This window comes from Desmodus rotundus, chromosome 8 (genome assembly GCF_022682495.2).
Source record: "Desmodus rotundus isolate HL8 chromosome 8, HLdesRot8A.1, whole genome shotgun sequence".
NCBI classification, from domain to species: Eukaryota; Metazoa; Chordata; class Mammalia; order Chiroptera; family Phyllostomidae; genus Desmodus; species Desmodus rotundus.
Window position 1 is genome coordinate 8833676 of NC_071394.1, and position 19798 is coordinate 8853473.

Sequence of the window (19798 nt, forward strand, 5' to 3'; positions counted from 1 at the left end):
CCAAGCCCTTATTTTATGAAATGTTAAAGGGAGTTACCTAAGAAAAAGAAGATCAAAAATAGAAACAGTAAAAATGACAGCAAACTCACAGTTATTAACGACCACACCTAAAACAAAAACAAGAGCAAACTAGGCAAACAACTAGAACAGGAACAGAACCATAGAGATGGAGATCACATGGAGGGTTGTCAATAGGGGAGTGGGAGGGGGAGAGGGAGGGAAAGGTACAGAGAATAAGTAGCATAGATGATAGGTGGAAAATAGACAGGTGGAGGGTAAGAATAGTGTAGGAAATGTAGAAGCCAAAGAACTTATAAGTATGACCCATGGACATGAACTATAGGGGGGGGAATGTGGGAGGGAGGGGGTGGGCAGGATGGAATGGAGTGGGGGGGGGGAAATGGGACAACTGTAATAGCATAATCAATAAATATATTTAAAAAAAGAAAATAAATAAAGAAAGTAACTTAAATTTCAATAATTTTAATTGGGGTCAAAAATCAAATTAAAAATGGAATTACTCAGTGGCACCAGCCACATTTCAAGTGCTCAACTGCCACACGTGGCTTGTTGCTGCTATTCCATATTGGACAGCACAGAGAGAGGACATTTCCTGCAGTGTGGAAAGTCCTATTGGACAGAGCTGTGTTGGTTTTTTAAATGTTGGGGAGAAAAAGCACCTTAGAGTCTTGTTACTCAAAATACTGTCCCCAGACTAGCAAGAGCTACATCGCCTCATTGCTTGTTAAAAATGCAGAATCCCAGATGTACTGCATCAGAGCTCCTGAGTCAGAATCTGCATTGTAGCAAGATTCCAGGTGACCTGCATACACCTGGAAGGCTGAGAATCACTGTCTTAAAGACCATTGATTTAAGCTACTCACTTTGGATGTTCTCAAGGTTTTCCATTGCACATATGAAGCTTGGGAGTCTTAAAAACTGTGGATATCTGGGTCTCACCCCTGCAGTTTCTGATGTAATTGTTCTGGAGAGTGGTCCTGGTACTAGGAGTATTCACAGCTCCCCAGGTGTCTCTGCGCAGCCAGGATTGAGAATCGCTGCTTTAGAAACAAGGCGGGAAGGCTCAGAGAAGGCAAGTGATGGACGCAGATCTCTAGTTAGAGGTTCACTTATCTTCCCAATTCCAAGTCACAGTGCTTACTCTGCTATAGCATCCAGTTTCATCCTCATCAGACAGAATTCTGGAGGAGCATTCTGAACTGATCAAGTTTCTTTTTTGTTATTTTCTTGTTTTTTTTCTATTTCTTTTCTTGAAACAATCACCTTGATATCCCCAAGTGAAGGTAACACAGGGACTGCATTATAATTGCTTGTTAATATTAAATTGACAGCTGATGGATTTGCCATCTGCAGAGCGCTTGCCTTTAAGGGCCAGTGCCTGGCACATGGGGCTTGAAGCTCTGGTGGTGGAGATCAATATTCTATTATGGAAGCAGCTGGCTGGCCGACACCATGGGGGCCTCACCTCTTGCCTTAAGGCACACTGGCTCTGCGAAGAACTCAGGGCAGATTCATGAGGGCTGAGGCTGAGAGAGCCACTAATGAGCCCACCAGAGCCCACAACTCCATTGCGGCAGGTGTACGTGCAGGGGTTCCATGGCGCAGTGTTTCCCTGTACATTAAGGGGCCCTGCAGGCCAGGCTGCCTGTCTTCCCATCACGTCCACTCAGCCACATCCTACACTGAAAGGCAACCTCAAACTTGCCTACAAGAGACTGCTGAGAGGCAAAAAGAAAAAAAAGGGAGTTCGCAGACACTACCCATTTCCTCTGCTTACCTTCCTCTCTCTCTCTCTGAATTTATCTCACTCCAGGTGAAGTGGAGTGGAGTGCAGATGAGCAGAATAGTGATGATGATTATAATCTGTATTTACTGAGCACCTTCAATGTGCCAGAAAGTCTGCTAAGTTCCTCTATTCATTTTCTCACTTAATTCTCACTATAGCGTGGTACGTGGTACGTTGGGGCGTGAGGAAATTCAGGATCAGAGAGGTTACACGACTTGTTCAAAGTCATGCATCAGGAAGTGGTCGAGCTGGGACTTGAACCTAGATCTGTCACTTGGCTATGCTCCTTACAACCATGCAATTTGGTGCCCTAAAACACATGTGTGTGGGCTCTCCATGTCCAAGCAGAGGGGCAAACTGCAGGGGGCCAGCATTGTAAGACTACGCATGTGTCACTGAAACATTCCCTATTTGATTTTTAAAAATTGGGGCACAATTTATAAGCACACATTGCATCAGTCTTAAAGATATCATTTGATTGCGGGTTTTCTTGCAGGTGTAGACACCTGTGTAAACACAGCTCAGTTCAAAATATGCAGCATTCCCATCATTCCAGAAATTTCTTCAACGCTCCTTCCAAGTCACTCTCCTCACCAAGAGATAACTATTATGATTTCTACTAGCATACATTAGTTTGCCTGGTCTTGAACTTCATATAAATGGAGTCATCCAGTATGTATCCTTTATGTAGGGTTTCTTTTGCTTGATTTATTTTTGAGATTCACCCATGTTGTAGCATACATAACCAATTTGTTTCCTTTTATTGATGGATAGTATTCCATTGTATGGTGACACGTCAATTTGTTTTCCATTATCCTGTTGAGTGTTTGGATTGGTTCCTCATTAGACTGTCAAGTCGCACAGGGCAGGTAAATATTTTATCTGAGAGCATGTTCACTCCAAACCAAACTCCAACACCCTTCATTATCCCACTCCACCCAGTTGTTAGCACCGTAGCTCACATAGGGGAGGGCACAAAAAAATGTTAGTTAACAGTTGGACTTGCTGAGTGAGACTCTAGAGTCTTAATACAGTATCTGAAACTAATACTCATGAACTTCCTATTAGTAGCTCCCTAAAAACACTGTCAGTCTGTTAGGGTTGTTAAAATAGCAACCACAGACTAGTTGCTTATGAGCAGCAGCAATTTATTTCTCACAGCTCAGGAGGCTGGGAAGTCCAAGATCAAGGTGTGGGCAGATTCTGTGTTTGGTGAGGGCCCACTATCTGCTTCTTAGCTGTTGACTTCTCTGTGTCCTCATATGGAGGAGCGGACTAGGGAGCTCCCTGGGGTCTCTTTTACAAGGGCACTAATCCCATGTGTAAGGGCTCTGCCTTTGTGACCTAATCATCTTCCCAAGGCTCCACCTCCTAACAACATCACATTGAGGGTTAGGTTTCAACATATGAATTGGGGTGGGGGGCGGGTGGGTGGAGAACATCCAGTCTATAGCCAAGAGCATCCCTTCTCAAATCTATTCCTCTCAAGGCAATCTAGGACGTGACCTGGACCACTGGCATTTATGACATGGGAGTTCAGAGACCCCTAATGGAGTCCAGGGACAAGTTTTCATCAAGCTTTGTGAACTAGGATGAGTGGAGTGATTTCTCTGTTTCTTCATCTGGAAAATGAGAGTAATATCAACAGCTCTGCTCGAAAGCACAGATGTTGGGAGAGTAGTGGATGTTAAAGCAAATTGCTTCCTAAATCACAGCTGACCTTTGCCGTTCATTAGTCTGATAAGCCAAATCCTCAAATCTGCCAGCAAAGAAACATTTCTCACAGCACTTTCCTTGACATACTCAGTAAATGTGCTGAAATCACATCAGTGTGGGGACTGCTGCCTAGTACAGGCGGCGCTGGGAGCATCCCGATGCACATCAACTAGCATGTTAAAGAAGGCAAGGGGATCTCCCATTCACCTCTGGAGACCATCTCTACCTGCTTCGACCCTGAGACATTTCCCAGGAGACTGACCTGTGTGGACTCAATGAATAGGTTCCCTTGTCTCTGGTGTCTAGGGGCCCGGACAGGGGTGAGCACTAGCAGAAGATTGAAGGAGGTGGGAGAGTTGAGTTGGTGTGATTTTTCCTCTGGCTCCCTCCCTGCAAGCTCCTCTTGACCCTTTTGACTCCAGGTTCCAATAAATATTCTATTCCGTTGAGCCTTCTGAGTTTGGGGTGTTAAATCTATAACTAATTCTAGTACTGAAATATTTCTTAGAGTTTCTTGATACTGTATTTACAGTTGAGTAAATAGTGTCTTTTTAAAGCTCTCTTCAAAGTACCCTAATTTGAGTGTACCCTCTGCTGCCTGTTGGAACCCTGACTGATACATCACCTTGTACAACTTACAAAGCCCTGTGTTTCCCAAACATACCTGACAATGACTTCCCTCCCTTTATTTTTCTTTGTTTATTCATCAAGAGAAACTGTTGAATTAATGGAAGACTCTGGGGAATGCATTCCTTTTTTTCCTATCCACCTACTCTACTGCTTGCAAACCCAGTTTTCATAGAATTCTTGAACCCCACAAAGACTGGACAACTGTTCTGTTACCCCGAAAAATAGAACAGAAGCTGATCATGGACCTCCTGGAAGCCTGCATTTGAAGATGGCCCCCTTGGGTCAGGGATGGAGTCCCACAAAGCATCTGTCCTGGAAGGGATGGAATTTAGAACCTTAGCCTCAGGATTAGAACCTTGGAGAGCCGGGATGTGACCAGGTCTTTCTACAGCGGGGTGCTACCACTTCAACCATTTAAGGGAGTAGCTCACATGTGATGAACCACAGAAATGAGGGCCAAGGTCTGAAGTGGTCAATCCAACCCTTTTATTTAATGACCAAATCACCTTCGCTACTAATTCAGTTTTTTTCTTGGGGAGGGGTGTTTTAAATGATAAAGCCAGATATCTTGAGAAGGAAATCTCACCAATCAAATATTATTTTGACATAGCTCTTGTCACAGATGGATGAGTATCCTGGCTTTTTAGGGAAAAGGAGTTTAAAATATTGAATTGTATTAATAGAAGCCTCTTTTGCCTTCTTCCTCTTTCTCCTCTATCCCCATTGGTAAAATTGGTCCTTAACCCAAGTGGCTTTTACCTTCAAAATGTATTAGGTCTCTTTTCTCTTCCCATTGCCAATGACCTAGGTCAGGGCCCTATCATCTCTCATTCTGATCAATGCAAGAGTTTTTAAATTAATCTCCAAGCAACTCTAATCCATCCTCCCTGATGTCACCAAGCATCCTTCTAAATCAGAACCAACCAGGACACACGTCTTTTCAAGCACCGGTGATATAGAGCTTATAACAATTTCCTATTTTCCTTAACATCAACTTTGAGGCATCTTTCCCTGGATGATTCTATCCTAGAAACTATTCCAGCACTCTTCAGTCGCCAAAGAGGTGGGTTCATCTGTATTCTGTGACATCCTTAATGTAGGACAGTAGACAGAATGCCACCTGCATAATAGGGGAAGCAACATAAACACAGATACACCCAGCTAGCAAATGTCCTGTTCACGGGTTCAGATAGGAGGTGAGGCTCACCCACCTGTGTGGTGTTACTAATAAAATGTTCTCAACGTTATTCTCAAATTTAAAGAAGATGTATCTCAAGTCTGGGTCTGCAAAGGGGAAATCAGATCCAAATAGATATTTGATAATATGAGGATATTTCCACACAACATCCTTCTTTTGTGGAAAGCATTTTTTGCCCATTTAATTGATGAGAAAACTGATGAGAAGAGAGGGCAAATAATCTGTGACATTGTAGTTACTCAAATTCTAAGTATCTCAAATAAACTGAGATTTTCATAAGACACAGACAAAGGGATGAGGGAGGCAGAGAATAGCATCTTTGTTTCAAACCCCTGCTTCCCTTTGACCTGTGGCTTGATTTCCATTCCTTCTGGCTAGTAGATATGTGCATGCCAGTTTTATAACATGTGGATTCTCGGCCAACCTGAACTGTTTAGCCATATGTATGCTGGGTTTCCAAATGCAGGAAGGATAAACTCTACTCAGATGTTTACCTTTCAACTTTGTACACCAGCACAGATGTTTGTGGAACGCAGAAGGGAAATTCTTGATTGAGATATCCACACTAGCTTGACCTATCCAGTTCAGAACTAACATTTGAAGTCATCTGAAGTTCAGAAAATTCAGATAAGGCTGGTTTAAGGAGGTGGGGAAATCAAAGATAACATACTTTTCTCCCAGGCAAAGAAAGGCAAACATTTTCTTTACAACTTCCTGTTCTTGCATGGCTCCGTCACTCACAGTATATCAAATGCCCAATGTACCTCAGCCTAAGGGCTGGGTCCCAGGGATAAAAGTGGCCATTCATGTCTCTGAGCAACTTACTAGCTTCCCAGTGACAAAGGCACAAAGGAATTATTGCAATACAGTGTGACTGGCACTATACTTAGTGGGCATATACTAGTTTTTGGAGCACAGAGGAGGGGAAATGAGTAGTATTTCTGGAGTCTCTACTAAGTCACAAATACTGTGCTCCTTGCATTCTTGTTTAATCTTCATAGCAGTGCAGGAGAGACAATATAATTTCCCCCTGATTCTCGGAGAGGTAAAACAATCTTCTGCAAGCCACATAGTATACTTAAGAGCTCTTCTTAAAGTTGCATTTGTTTGGTTCAGAAGCTTTGGCTCTTTTCCCAGCCTTGCTGGAGGGTCCGGAACTGCTCCCATTCACCTGGAGACTGAATGCTGAAGGCTAAGATGGGAGTTGCCAGCCTGGGAGGGGTGAGAGGTATTGCAGCAGAGCTGGTCTAGGCTGTGAGAAGTCAAAGAAGCCAGGAGGCATGGAATCTTTGGAAAATGACCGGTCATTCTCTGTGGCCAGAAAGTAGTATTGAGAGATCCACTGGAGAGTGATATGGGGGCAGAAAAGAGTGGAAAAGAAGAGGTGAGACAAAGAACTAACAATGCAGCCAGTGTGTGTTTGCAAAGGGCTTTGTGTCTGCTGTGACATCCTTCCTGTGGTAGGAAGACTGCAGTCTTGGGAGTTTTGTTTGTTTTGTGTTAGCAGTTGACTTACTCTATATGCCTCTGAACTGAAGGATATCATGCGTGCCCAGAAGCCAGTGAGACAAGAAATGCAGCCCAGCAGATGGGAAAGCACCCCTGATTTGGATTCGGAGGATGTGGTCTCGTGTGTTGGGCCTCCATTTAGACTTAGGTGAATTTTGTGTTGTTATTAAATCCTTCTGAGCTTCAGTTTCCTTGTTGTATCCTTTGCATCCTTTGCTAGAGATTCAATTTCCTTGTTGGTGAAGTAGGGCCAATCTTCAGACCTATTAATAGAGACTGGATTTCTACCAAAAAGACAATGAAAATGGCTTTCCTAATTTACCATTTCTTTTGTGACTGTTTTGCAAAAGTTCTTTTTTGCTTTTCAGGCCAGTTGTACACTGCCCTGTGCGTCCTTTGCTAGAAGGCAGCCCGGGAGCTATTCTGGTCCTTGTGCGGCTGCTACTTGAGATGGAGAGAAGGTGAACTTGCATGTGCCTCGCCCCGTCCTGTGAGAGAGGTATGAAAAAGCTCACCCACACACTGGTTCACGGAGAAGGTCACTGAGACTCAGAGTTGAAGTGATGTATCAAGGTCATATGGCGATTCAATCCCAGAATCGGATGCCAGTCCAGGTCTGCCAGGTTCGAATGTCTGTTCTTTTCACTACTTTATGTTGCCTGCGGTAAAAGCTCCTGGGGGCAAATAGGTAGGGCTGTCAGTTAAGTTCAAGGCAGGGTTGAGGCAGAAGTATACAAGAGGATGAGTGCCCTGTGGGAGACTTTGCTGTGGCTTTTATCAGCAAGCACTTGGAGTAAAACCCACCCAGAGCCAGTGGAAATCAGCCTGGGTCATACTGAGCCAACAACAACCATGGGAACGCCTCTCTTGTTGGCTTTAGCAGAAGAACAAGTCAGGAATGAAGAACCAGGAAGCCACTGGGAGAAGATTTTGCTACCTGGATTGTTTCCTGGAATACTACAGTCAAATAAGGCAAACCCTCATAACTTGTTCAGAGGTATGTGTGTCCGTTTGCATGTACACATGCAGTTTTAGAGAAAGCCTTGCCTAGCCACGCACATCGGATTCAAGACTTAGGCGGGAAATGCCTCCAGTTCGGTGAGACCATCCTTGCCCACAGCGTCTGCCTTCCCTGTTGGAGGCGGCTGCAGTGGCACACCTGTCCAGCAGGAATGCTCTGTCAAGATGCATTAGTGTCATCTGGGCTGATGTTGCCCACAGCTCCCTTCCCAACTTAGAAAGAGGGAAGCTGAACACCTCCAGGATATCTTAAGAATGACATTTAAAAATCCACAGCTGTCCCGGCTGAGCTGGGAGCCTGGCAAGCACTTGGAACACACATTATTTATGTCGGCAACCGCTGTCAGCGCCACATCTGGGGATAAAGGATCAAACCTTGACACATGTAATTAAGGCTCATCACGCAGGTGAAATTGAGATGCAAGACTAGGCAATTTGTAATAGTTTGAAAATGCCCTTCTAAGTCCCACTGAATGCCTTGGCTTCCTGGCACCTCCCAGAGAATGCTCTCACCAGAAACACCGCAGAGAGAGATGACACCTTTCAGAGGTTCAGGGAACACATAAAGGTTGGTGATAGATATTTTCCTCGGGGGCGATTATAGCTCTTTAGTCTAATAGCTCCCATATTCATACCATATTAAGGGCTTAATAAGAACTGAAAAGGCACTGGTAGCTTTAAAAGCTGATGCAAACTCAAGGGCTGTGTGGCAAACATAATACCCCTGGGAAAATGAATGGCATAAAACCATAAACAAAACATAGCTCGCCAATGCATTGATAAAAGCCAAACTGGTATTACAACCTGATGGGAAAGAGGCTCATTCCTGGTAGTGACATTTGTATATTTTGGGGGTAGGTCAGAAACCAGGAGAGAGAGAGAATGCCTTCTTGTTGGGACTTGCTGGAAGAACCTATGCAGGGCATGCCAGACCCTTCCCTCATTAACTATTTGATTCTTCCTACAGGTTCAAACACATTACCTGGGCAGTTGCGAAATGAGAACAGTTGTGGGACAAAGAACACATTGTTGAGTTGCAGAGTGGCACAGTTATTGCCTGGAGCACCAGGGCAAAGGGAACTTACCAGGAGGATTGGCTGGCACTATATACCGACAGTGCCAGCCAGTCCCAGTCTAAGACCCCGATCCTGAGAAACTTGCTGGATTCCTGCCCTTTGATTCAGAGAAAGCAGCTTTCCAGGTGAGGCAGAATCCCTCCCCCACAGAAAATAAAATAAAGTCAATAGCACATAAAAATTCTTTGTACTTTTTTCAGTGCCTTTTATCTGTTGAGCTCAAAGGACGATGAGGGTATTAACTCTGGCTACACCCCTTGGTTGTAGGTGGAGAGTTGGCTTGTCCCTCTTTTTATGGATGGGGACCTGAGATATGGAGAGGGTAAGCAATTTGACCAGGGTCACACAATTGGTCAGGGTGGAGCTGGGAAGAGAAATCAGGTTTTCAGGTTTTCTAATTTCTAGTCTTGTGCTCCTTGCAGACTATATTGAGAGATGCACTTTGGTAAAAAAAAAAAAAAAAAAAAAAAATGGAGAAACATGGAAGTGGAATCATATACTAAGATTAGGAAAATAAATTTAAAATCATTTAGCCAATGTCCTCATTTCCCAGATGAGGAGGTGAGGCTTGGGAATCTGATGTAAATTTGCAAGGTAAAAAATGTAGTTAATTATACAGCAGAATCTAGAATCTTGGCTTTTCTGGTCCAAGGTGGTTTTTACTTCACTGCGCTATAGTCTCTCTGTCTACACAAGCTTTGCAAACTTTAGAGTATCTACTCATTTAATTAGTGTTCAAAAATATTTCACAATTAATTTGATAGTCTCATAGTAGTTTTCCCCCTCTCTATGACTTTGTATTTATTTTTTAGCATTCAGTTTAAGAACCAGAGCATCCAAGAAACTCTACCTCATTACCTCTAAACAGCTCTAGCCTCAACCATTTGAATCCCACATATTCCCCGGAATCAGTCATTATTTCTTACTCTAAGTTACACCTGTCATTTTCCTTGACTCTCCAAACTCCACAGACTATACTCCCCAAACCCTCTGCATCTAATTGTGCTACAACATGTGAAACCCTTAGTCATGATCCATGACATACTTGTCTCTTCCCCAGAAGACCTTTTATATACATTGAATCATATAGCCTTACAGCAATTTGGAGTTGCAGATTTAATCCCTTTTTAACAAATGAAGACAGAGATGAAATGATTTTGCCAGGATCTCAATGTTGATGAGTCACTTGGAAGCTGTCTTTTACACTCCAATTCTGCTCCTTTCCTACTTCACTGTTCTGTCTCTTTTGAGGGCACCAACCATGGTTTTTACATCTCTCATCCACAGGGACTAGTAAGAAAATAATCACTGATGACATACATTTTTGCCATGATTATGGCACTCTGGCTGTGTCAGTATTCACTGAACTGTACTATGTTGTGTAATAGCATGTCAGGACAATATCCTACAATAATAGGGTATGGGAAGTCTGGCACTATATGAGGGAAATATAAACCTGAGAAAAAGAGAGAGAAGAACAAAGTCATTTATTTGTGAGATAATGAGTAGGTTGGACATTTTTCTTTTTGGAAGCTGCTGGTTTCCCAGGCCTAATATCCCACAGGTAGCAGGCAGAGCCCCAGGTACTATTTGAAATGAGTTATGATCCCATCATGACTGTTTATATATATATATATATATATAAATGGTATATCCCACCAAGAAAGATATTAATGAGGTGTTGCACCATTTTTCCGTTTATTGCTTATATGGAATTGCTGGGTCCAAATGAGATTCCTCGGGGGTTTCAAATTTAGGCTGGAGAAGAATTACCCACATAATGTATTATTTTCTGATACAAGTTCTGTTGTAGGAAGGACAAGGTTTATTTTAAAAGTACACTTGTTCAGGCTGCCTTTTCGACTGTTAGATTTAGTTTCAATCAGTGAAATATTAATGACTCATTTCACTCATCTGGTCCTCAATCTCTCCATGTAGGAACTGGGACCATGTTTGCCGGTGAGACTTTAGAAGTCTGTAGATCAAGAATGGGTCAAGAGGCCCTTTCTCACTCTTGCGTGTGGGATTTATATATTGGAGGATGCTGGTCAGGTGGGTTGTGCCTTTGGCTTCTGCAATCTTGGATTTTAGCTGTCTCTCTGCTTGGTGGTGGCATTAGGTCCTTACAGAAGCTCCTTCCCAGGTGGGCCCTGAAATCAGAGCCCACCAATTTTATTCACATGTTATTTATTTAAACCCACTCTAAACAAAGTAATGATCTCTGTGAAAGGACAGGTTTGCCGGGCTAGAATTTTACTTCTGACACATGTTAAAATATGAAATGACCATTTGAATTTCAAATATTCATCCACACAGTGAAAAATGGTCTCCCATGGCATGTTGGCCGCTCTTTGGGAAGCACTGCATTGAAGGCATCAGTGACTGTTTCTCAATAAAGTGGAGGCAATTTCTTTTTGTAATGGTTAGTATATTCCAGTGAAACATTGAAAGTACTTCCATGCTGTCAATTCATTCCTTTTTTTCTTTCTTTCCTTCCTGTTCCTCTTTCTCTTTTCTTTTCTTTTCCTTTCTTTCCTGTTCCTTTCCTTTTCCTTCCCTTCCCTTCCATCCCTTCTCTTCCCTCCCCCTCCCTTTCTCTTTTCTTTTCTTTTCTGTTCTGTTCTGTTCCGTTCCTGGCCTTTCTTCTATCCTTTCATCTTTTCTTCACTGATTTCCCAGTAGCTGCCCAGGACTCTGCTAGGGAGCCCCTTCGAGTGCTGCATATAACGACACTGATCACTACCATAGATTGTAAGACCGCATACTCATTTGTGTCTGGAGGCCAGGGGCTGTTGGAGCTATGCCACAGAGCCTGCCTAGGGCAGGAGCTCAGAAAGGCTGTGCTGGGTGCAGAGACACTGTCCTTGGGCCGTGACACTCTGCATTCAATAGGGGGAACGGACAGTAAATAGGAAGCAGTAAAAACTAGCATCAGGACATGCACAGGCTTCAGTGTGAGACAAATGGGAACAGGGTCACCTTTGCCTGGGCAAAGAGTGGGCAGGAGTGGCTCTGTGAGGAAGGCTGGAGCTCCATCTTGAAGAATAAATAGACAAAAAAGAGGGGTATTCAGGGCAGAGGACTAGCAGGGAGACCTGAGTAAGAAAGATAAACTCAAGGGCTATGTGAACCTTAGGATGAAATGTGATCTTGGGGCTGATAGAAAATGATAGCAAATACCTTAGGTATAGCTGGCACAGACTGGGGGCTGGTTACTATTCCAAACGTGGCATATGTATTTCTTCTTTAATCCTCTCAACCACCTTGAGGGGTAGGTATTATTCAGGTCCCTGTTTTATGAAGGAAGAACAGAGCCAATGACAGGTTGCCCAGGTACAGCATCAAAGCTGGTGAGTGACACAGGCACCCTGGCTTACGAGTCTGTGCATATAACGATGACATTACCTTGGCTGAGTAAATAAACGGGTCTGGAGAGATTAAAATGGTGGTGGGTGCTAAAAATGAAACATGTAATGTTGCAACCTCACATACTAGGGCAGAGGGTGCTAGTTGCAGTAAAATTTTGCCATGGAAAAAACCTCTCCCATGTTGCTGGGTAGGTAGCCACTCACCTTGCCTGCTGCTCAGAACAGCCTGGAATGGCAAAGTGGCTTCTTTGGGACATGGTCAAGGTAGGTGTCAATCAACTAACATACATAGGTACTTGCTATGTGCCAGGAGATGAGTTAAGGATATAGAAAAGGAAAATAATTTACTGTTCTCTGGCCCTTGTGGCTGATAGAACCTTCCCTTATAACAGAAATAGGTTAATCAACAGTGACTACCTAACATGATAGTGTACAAGTCATGGTCAGTCTGTGAACAAAGGGTAGGAGGATGAGGGTAAAGAGGAAAGAAATTACCTAGGTTATGTCTGTGTGCACATTGTGTCTAGGTTTGTCTTAGGCAAGACTTGACAGGGGAGACACCCTGGAAACCTGATCTTGAAGGGTGAATGAGAGTTTGATGGAGGAGGGAGGGAGGATTTCCAGGCAAAGAGAATGTTGTAAGAGGTAGCAGAGCTAAGAGAGGGCAGGGAAACTTTGGGAACAAGTTGTTTGGCTTGGCTATGTATCCAGAATGGCGGATGCATAGTTGGTGCTTGATGTTTTTAAACAAATGAAAATATAAATGAATGGCCTTGGCAGTGGTAAAGATAAAAGTCTGTGAAGGAAGGTCCTGGTATGCCTGGCCAAGAAGGATGGTTTTTATCCTGTAGGCAATGGGAAACCCATTGTAATTTTTTTGAAAAAGAATAACATATAATTGGATTTATAAATTCAAAAACATTAGAAACATATTCTTGCAGCTGTGTGGAGGGTGGAATAAAGGTGTTCAACTTTTCAATGGTCCAGACAAGAGAGGCAGTGGAGATAGGGAGGAGGGAAAAAAATGGACAGATATTTGTAGGAAAGAATTCAAAGGAGAGGCATGAATATAGATGAGCAAGGAGAGGTGGAGATGGAGGAGTGTTTGATCTCATTAGGCAGTCGTTTGCCAAATATGGCCCACAGCGCTTGACACTTGACCCAGTGTCTTACATATGTTCCTCTGGGAAACAACAATTTAGACCAGATTAGACTCTGTCACGTGTCACCACTTATCGACCAAAAAGGAAGCCTTATTAGGAAACCACGTTTTAGGAAAGGGGCAAAATCAATGTTTAAAAAATATCAAGAGATTGTGGTGTGTGAATGTGTCTCTCTGTGTGTTTAAGTTTAAACAACTTAGGGAATGTATTTTAGCAGAAGTGGAGGGACAAGGAGTCTAGGGAAATAAAGCTCGGTTTTTTTTTTGTTTGTTTTTGTTTTTTTGTTTTTTGTTTTTTTTTTACCAGAACTTACTCAGTGCTGAGTTCATTCATAGGGAAGTGAAGTTCCTATGGAGAGAAACTGGGGCCTCTTTCTCACAGGTTTTAATCTATCCCTTTGTCTGGGTTTGGGCAGTGGGTGAAGGGCTAATACTGTGGGGGTGGGGAGGGGGAATGTGTGGAATCAGAGGAATCATTTTCTATCACTTGTGGTCCATCAATCTGGTACTCTTTACTCCAAGCAGCTGAAGGAAATTGGAGCCCATGTAATTTTTGCCTCACTGGGTGAAGCTTTGACTTTATTTATGCCTTTAATTTTCTATTTAGCAAGCAATTGTTGCCTTATAGCCTGTCTCATGAAATATCCTGGAGTTGAAATTAGATTCGGCCCTTGGATATGCATCTCTGATTCCTGGTGACAGTCCCCATGATATCATACTTTGAACTGAGCCCTTGCTGGAGCAGGTCCAGCTTCCAGCATGGAGTTTTTTACCCATTCCCCCCTTTGCTGCTGCAATGCTCTTTTTGGAAGAGTCTCAGACTGCACACTGGCACCTTCCATCATTGCTCATTTATCACCTGGACTAGATCTTCAAACAGTCAACCACTGTGAAGGCTATTTTGCAGAGGAAAGAATCTGGGCTTTCAGTTAGTAACCTTGTTCTGTCACTTGGGAGCAAGAGAATGATGAGAAATTATTTAATCACAATGGCCCCACTAAAATGGGAATAAAAATCAACTTCCTCAAAAGATTATCACGTTGATTCCAAACATGGTGCCTAAGTGATAAAACTATGTCAAGGGTTTAACACAGTGTCTAGTACATAGGGAACACTCAGAAACATTGGCTACTGTCAATTTATGTAGAGAGCACTGGGGGTGGGGTGGGGTGGGTATTTTTATGACAGACTTCCTGGGGAAGAGGAATTTAACTTAGGTCTTGAAGGATGAGATTTGGCTGGGCAGATATGACTCCCAGGCTGGGACTGGCACTTCAGAACCTCCTCTTGGACTGAAGGCTCAGAGCACTGAGTACTCAGAAGCCCCAGGGTTAGGTCTGCTCTCCTCTGGGAAATGATCTCCACTGTCACTGCCATGAGGACCAGGGTGCTGGGCTGTCCCAGGTGAGGCTTGAGGAGGCGGGGGCTGCCTTCTGTCTCCACATCCACCGCCTCTTCCCTCTCCCATCACACTGTCACAAACCTGCTGCCAGTAGGGTCCTTCCCGTCTCTTCTCAGTGGGTCCAAACACTAAACTCTTGGGCTTGGCAGTGTGGGTGTGAGTCATGTAGTTTGTTTTTTCCATGCCTTAATTCAAGTTGCCTGAATTATTTTCTCCTTCCTCCCTGCCTTCTTTCTTCTCTCTCTCTCACTTTCTGTTTTTCCTCCTTCTTCCCTCTCTTCCAGCCTTTCTGCTACAGTGAACTTTTGAATATAGTGGGTCACACCGGCTTTGAATTCCAACCCTGCCACTCATAAGCAAGGAACAAGTTTTCACATCTCCAAACATCCATTTCCTCCTCTGCAAAATGAGAAAAATAATTATACATACATCTTAGAAATCTCAGGGAGATTAAATGTGCTAATATATGTCAGGGCATGCATCAGCATTTCTGGCTTTGAATAAAAGCTCAATAAATGTCTCTTTTAGTTATTACTCAACGGACATTTGTTTGTTGAAAACTTATGCATGTGTGTATGTGTATACACATCTACATGAGTTATATAAATATATAAATGTAGTAATTAGAAAAGTATAGAAGAGTTGGGTTCTGAGACCCTTGAGGTCCTCAACCAATAAGCTCCAGAGAACAGAATCTCCATGCTCCTGCTCACTGCATACTCACCCCATGGAATGCTATATTTTCCGATACTGCTGTTTAAAGTCCTACTGATGTTATGTGGCCTCGATCAGCTTTGAAGTACTGCCTGCATTTCCTCTCCTGCTCCCCCTTCTCAACACAGTGTTCCCTGCAATACCTGCAACAACAGAAACCCAACACATATTTCCCCAACTGCATGCTGAGACAAAAACAATTAGGTGTCAAAATTTGAGAAGACTTTGTTCAGTCAGTTCAGTTACGAAGCCAAGATCAGACCACTGTCTTCAAATTCTCCAGCATTTTCTAGTAGGACTCAGTCAAAGCTACCCCAGCCTACAGAACATGTATGGTAGTCCAGTTAGGAGAACAATCAATGGCAAGATCAAACCAAAGTCAGCAATGAAGAATGACCAGTATCTTGTATGAATGCATTCATAGTAAGAAATAGATACATTCCATGTGTAGGAAATGACCTTGTCTGTCTTTTTTGCTGTATCCTTTCTGGATAGAACAGTCCTTGGTTGACAATGGGCCATCAATAAACACTAGTCAATCAACAAATGGAATCAGTGGATGGCTGTAGAAAAAGGAGCTATCTTAACCAGAACTATTAAAATGTATAGTGTTTGTGTGTCAGAAACTTTAACATACATTATTTTATTTGATCCAAATGGTAAGACAGTATGGTAGGCTCTATTATTATTTCCATTTTTGAGATGAGGAAACTAAAGCTTAGAGAAATTAAATCCCCAGGTTAAGACCAACAAGGTCTGGTGATTTTTTTTCACCATCATAATGCAGTCTTAAATGCCTTTTTTGCTCTCACCAAATGAAAACAGAAAAAATTCAAGTTTAATATTTTGATTTAGCATAAAACTTATTAACTACTTCACTGGTTCCACAATCAGGTAGAACATGGTTTCATACGCCATAGGGCTCTGCCTCAGTTTCTCCATTTGTAAGGTGGAAATCATGAAGCCTGACCCTTCTCTGGGAGGTTATGAGATTGAATTAGGGCAATGGCTATGAAAATGCTTTGAAGTTAGAAAGTGCTTATTAATATCAGAGCTCATGATTAGGTTTCCAAATAGGATATCCTTGTCTTTAAAGCCAATTGCCTGGGATGAACCCCAAGGCACCCCAGAGGGAATGGTAGGGAGCATTCACATTGGATGCCTAATTCAGCCCATATGGTTTTGCAGTGATTCCATAGTGAGGAGGAGAGCAAATAACCTCGTCTCTTTAACTTTCAAGTGTGGGAACATTAGAGTTTGCTACTTAATGATTATAACATTCAGGAATGTTGGCACCTTTTCTTCCTGACTTCACGTTATGAAACCCAGGGAGTGTTGAGTAACAGGATGTACATTCATGCCATTTTCAGTTTCTTTGGGGGTTCGTTTTGGGAAAGCTTCCTTCGGGCAAGAGCTTCAGTGGTTAGACATGGAAGAGCCCTTTAACCTCAGGACTGTTGCCTCCAACGTGGTGTAAAGGTCCTGGTGTGTGGAGTAAGAGTTGGATCCTGTTCCTCATCAGTTAGGAGCCATTGTTTGCAAATATGCTCCCCGATGGAAAAGGATTAGACACTGGACAGTAGGGAACATTATGTTCCTATTGCAAAATCTTGGTACAATCTAGTCTTGGGCTGATGGGGATGTGATAAAGCATTCTTCTTGGCTGAAATGAAAATGTCATCATGGGGATCAGCATACTACCATATTCTACCCCCACCATGTACACTGCAAATCAAATTTTAGAGAAATCCTTTTGGCTCTGTTGGAGTTGCCCCAGGTTGTGTGGGAAGACTGCAGGACTCTGGTCAGAAAACTGCTTTTGTGTTACCTTGAGCAGGTGATTTTAACTCTGTACCTTAAGTTTCCTCATGGAAAAAGAGGGACCATAATATTTGATTCTGATGATCAACTAGGGTTTTGTGATATCAATTGAATCTATCTCTACCTCTATCTATTAATCTATTGATCTATGATAGATGATAGATAGATAGATAGATAGATAGATAGATAGATAGATAGATAGATATGAGGACAGATGGAAATAAGAGGCAGTCTGGCATGGTGACTATGATGTGAATTCAAATTCTGTTTGGTCCTGGGAAGGTTACTTCATTTGTGTAAGTCTCAGTTTCTTCCTCTGAGTGTTACCAAAATTAAATGGGTCTGTGTTATTAGGTTAATGCAAAACCCAGGATGTTGGAGGCTCTTAACAAATGTGAGCTCTGGTCATCATCCTCATTGTTAAGAGAATAATTAGAAAATTATAAAAGGTTCTATACATACAGAAAGTACTATCTTTTAAATTTGCTCTTTATTTTGGGCAAAAGCAACCCTTACAGGGAGGCTTACAAATGGTTTCTTGGGAAAATGATTTATTCACTAGGTTATTGGCCTCAGCACATTTTATCCTCAGCGGGAACAGGAGAAGTGCAAGATCTGCTGGCTGCAGCTGTGGCCCACTTGCAGGGGTGCACTTGAGGAAATTCAGCACAGTGAGAACCTAGCTGGAACTGTTTCTCGTGAGGTTAATGTCTTTTGCAGAATAGGATCAATGTTGAAAAGATGCCTGGAAAGTGAATCTCTGCAAATTGAAATCTATCTTCTTAAGTTACCTTATAAATGTACAAATATACTCACCCAGAAATCGGGACATAAAATCACACTAGGAAACATAGCTGATATTTCCAGTCACTTCGTCAAGAGAAAAATAGTATATTCTAATAAGATAAATCATCATTGGAAAATAGCTAGGTTTTCCTTTTAATGTGGTGATATCTTGAAGCCTAAGAGAAGCAATTCAGGGTGATAGAATATCAGAGTCACCTGTGGATCCTTAAAAATACGTAGGTGTCTAGCCTTACCCCTTATGCTTCTGAGTCATAGCTTTGGATGAAGCTCAAGATTTTTTTCCTTAGGGTTTTTTGTTTTTTGTTTTTTTAGCTCTACATATGATTTTTATGTGCAGCTGGTGAGAACTACTATAAAGAAAGACAGTAGCATCCCAACTGCATAGAACCCAATCACTAATTTAATAATTCCACTCTGAATCTTCCGCCTTGATTTATACCTGCATTTGGTTGTGCAGATCTGTTTTCAGCTCTTATTTTAGAACTGACTTTTTTCTTCCTGTATAAGCCTATCCAAGCTAATGAGATGTGGTAGGGAAGGGAACAGGTGACAGAAACATGCAGATGGAAAAAACAGATAACCCTACTTAGAATTCGTGGAAGAGATTAAAGAAAGTGAAACAAGATTGTATTTTTGGAACAAAGAAAAGGCAAGGATTCTGAAGTGTGATTATTAAGATAATGGATATGCAGATCTGAGTTACGAAGACTTGACCTATGATTTTTACTTTACTCATTTACGATTGGTAACAGCTAATCCACTTAAAATAAAACACATAGGTCCATATACTCAAAGTCGATTCAAGAAGGAGTAGGGAAGGATCAGGATGCAATACATGTGATTTTCCTGCAGAACTCAGTGGCCTTTCCATGAACAGGTGTGGCAGGTAGACTCCAAGATGGCTACCGTCATGCTGCTCCTCACTCCAGGAGGTAGAGCCTTAAATCTAGGCTGTCATCTGTGACTGCTTAACTAATCAAATGTGGCAGAGATGATACTTTGGGACTTTCAAGGCTAGGTCAGAAAAAGCCTTAGATCTTCAGCCTGAATCTCTTAGAATATTCCCTCCCAGGATGCCACAGAACCCAGCTGCTATGCTGGGAGAAACCCAAACAACACAGAGAGGACACACATAGGTGCTCTGGCTGACAGTCCCAGCTGAACTCTCAGTCAATAGCCAGCATCAACGGCCAGGCAGACAAGGGAGCCCTCTTGGATGTTACTGTCCCACATACATGCAGATGGCTGCAGCCACCCTAGCATCCTAGCCACTACCAAGTGGATCAGAAGAATCACCCAATCAACTTCCTGAATTATGAGAGATAATCAACTGTTGTTTCACACTACTGAGTTTTGAGCTGGTTTGTTATACATCAATAGATAACTGAGAAAAAAAGAATATGGTTGTTACTCTATATTTGCCAGTAATAGGAAGATATTAAATTGGTTGACTTAATATATTTATCTATGTCTTGATCCATTCATTACTCATCCATCTGTTCTTTCATTCCTATTCCATCCATCCAACTACCTATCTGACACTGAACATCTGTGAAAAGACCAGTGGG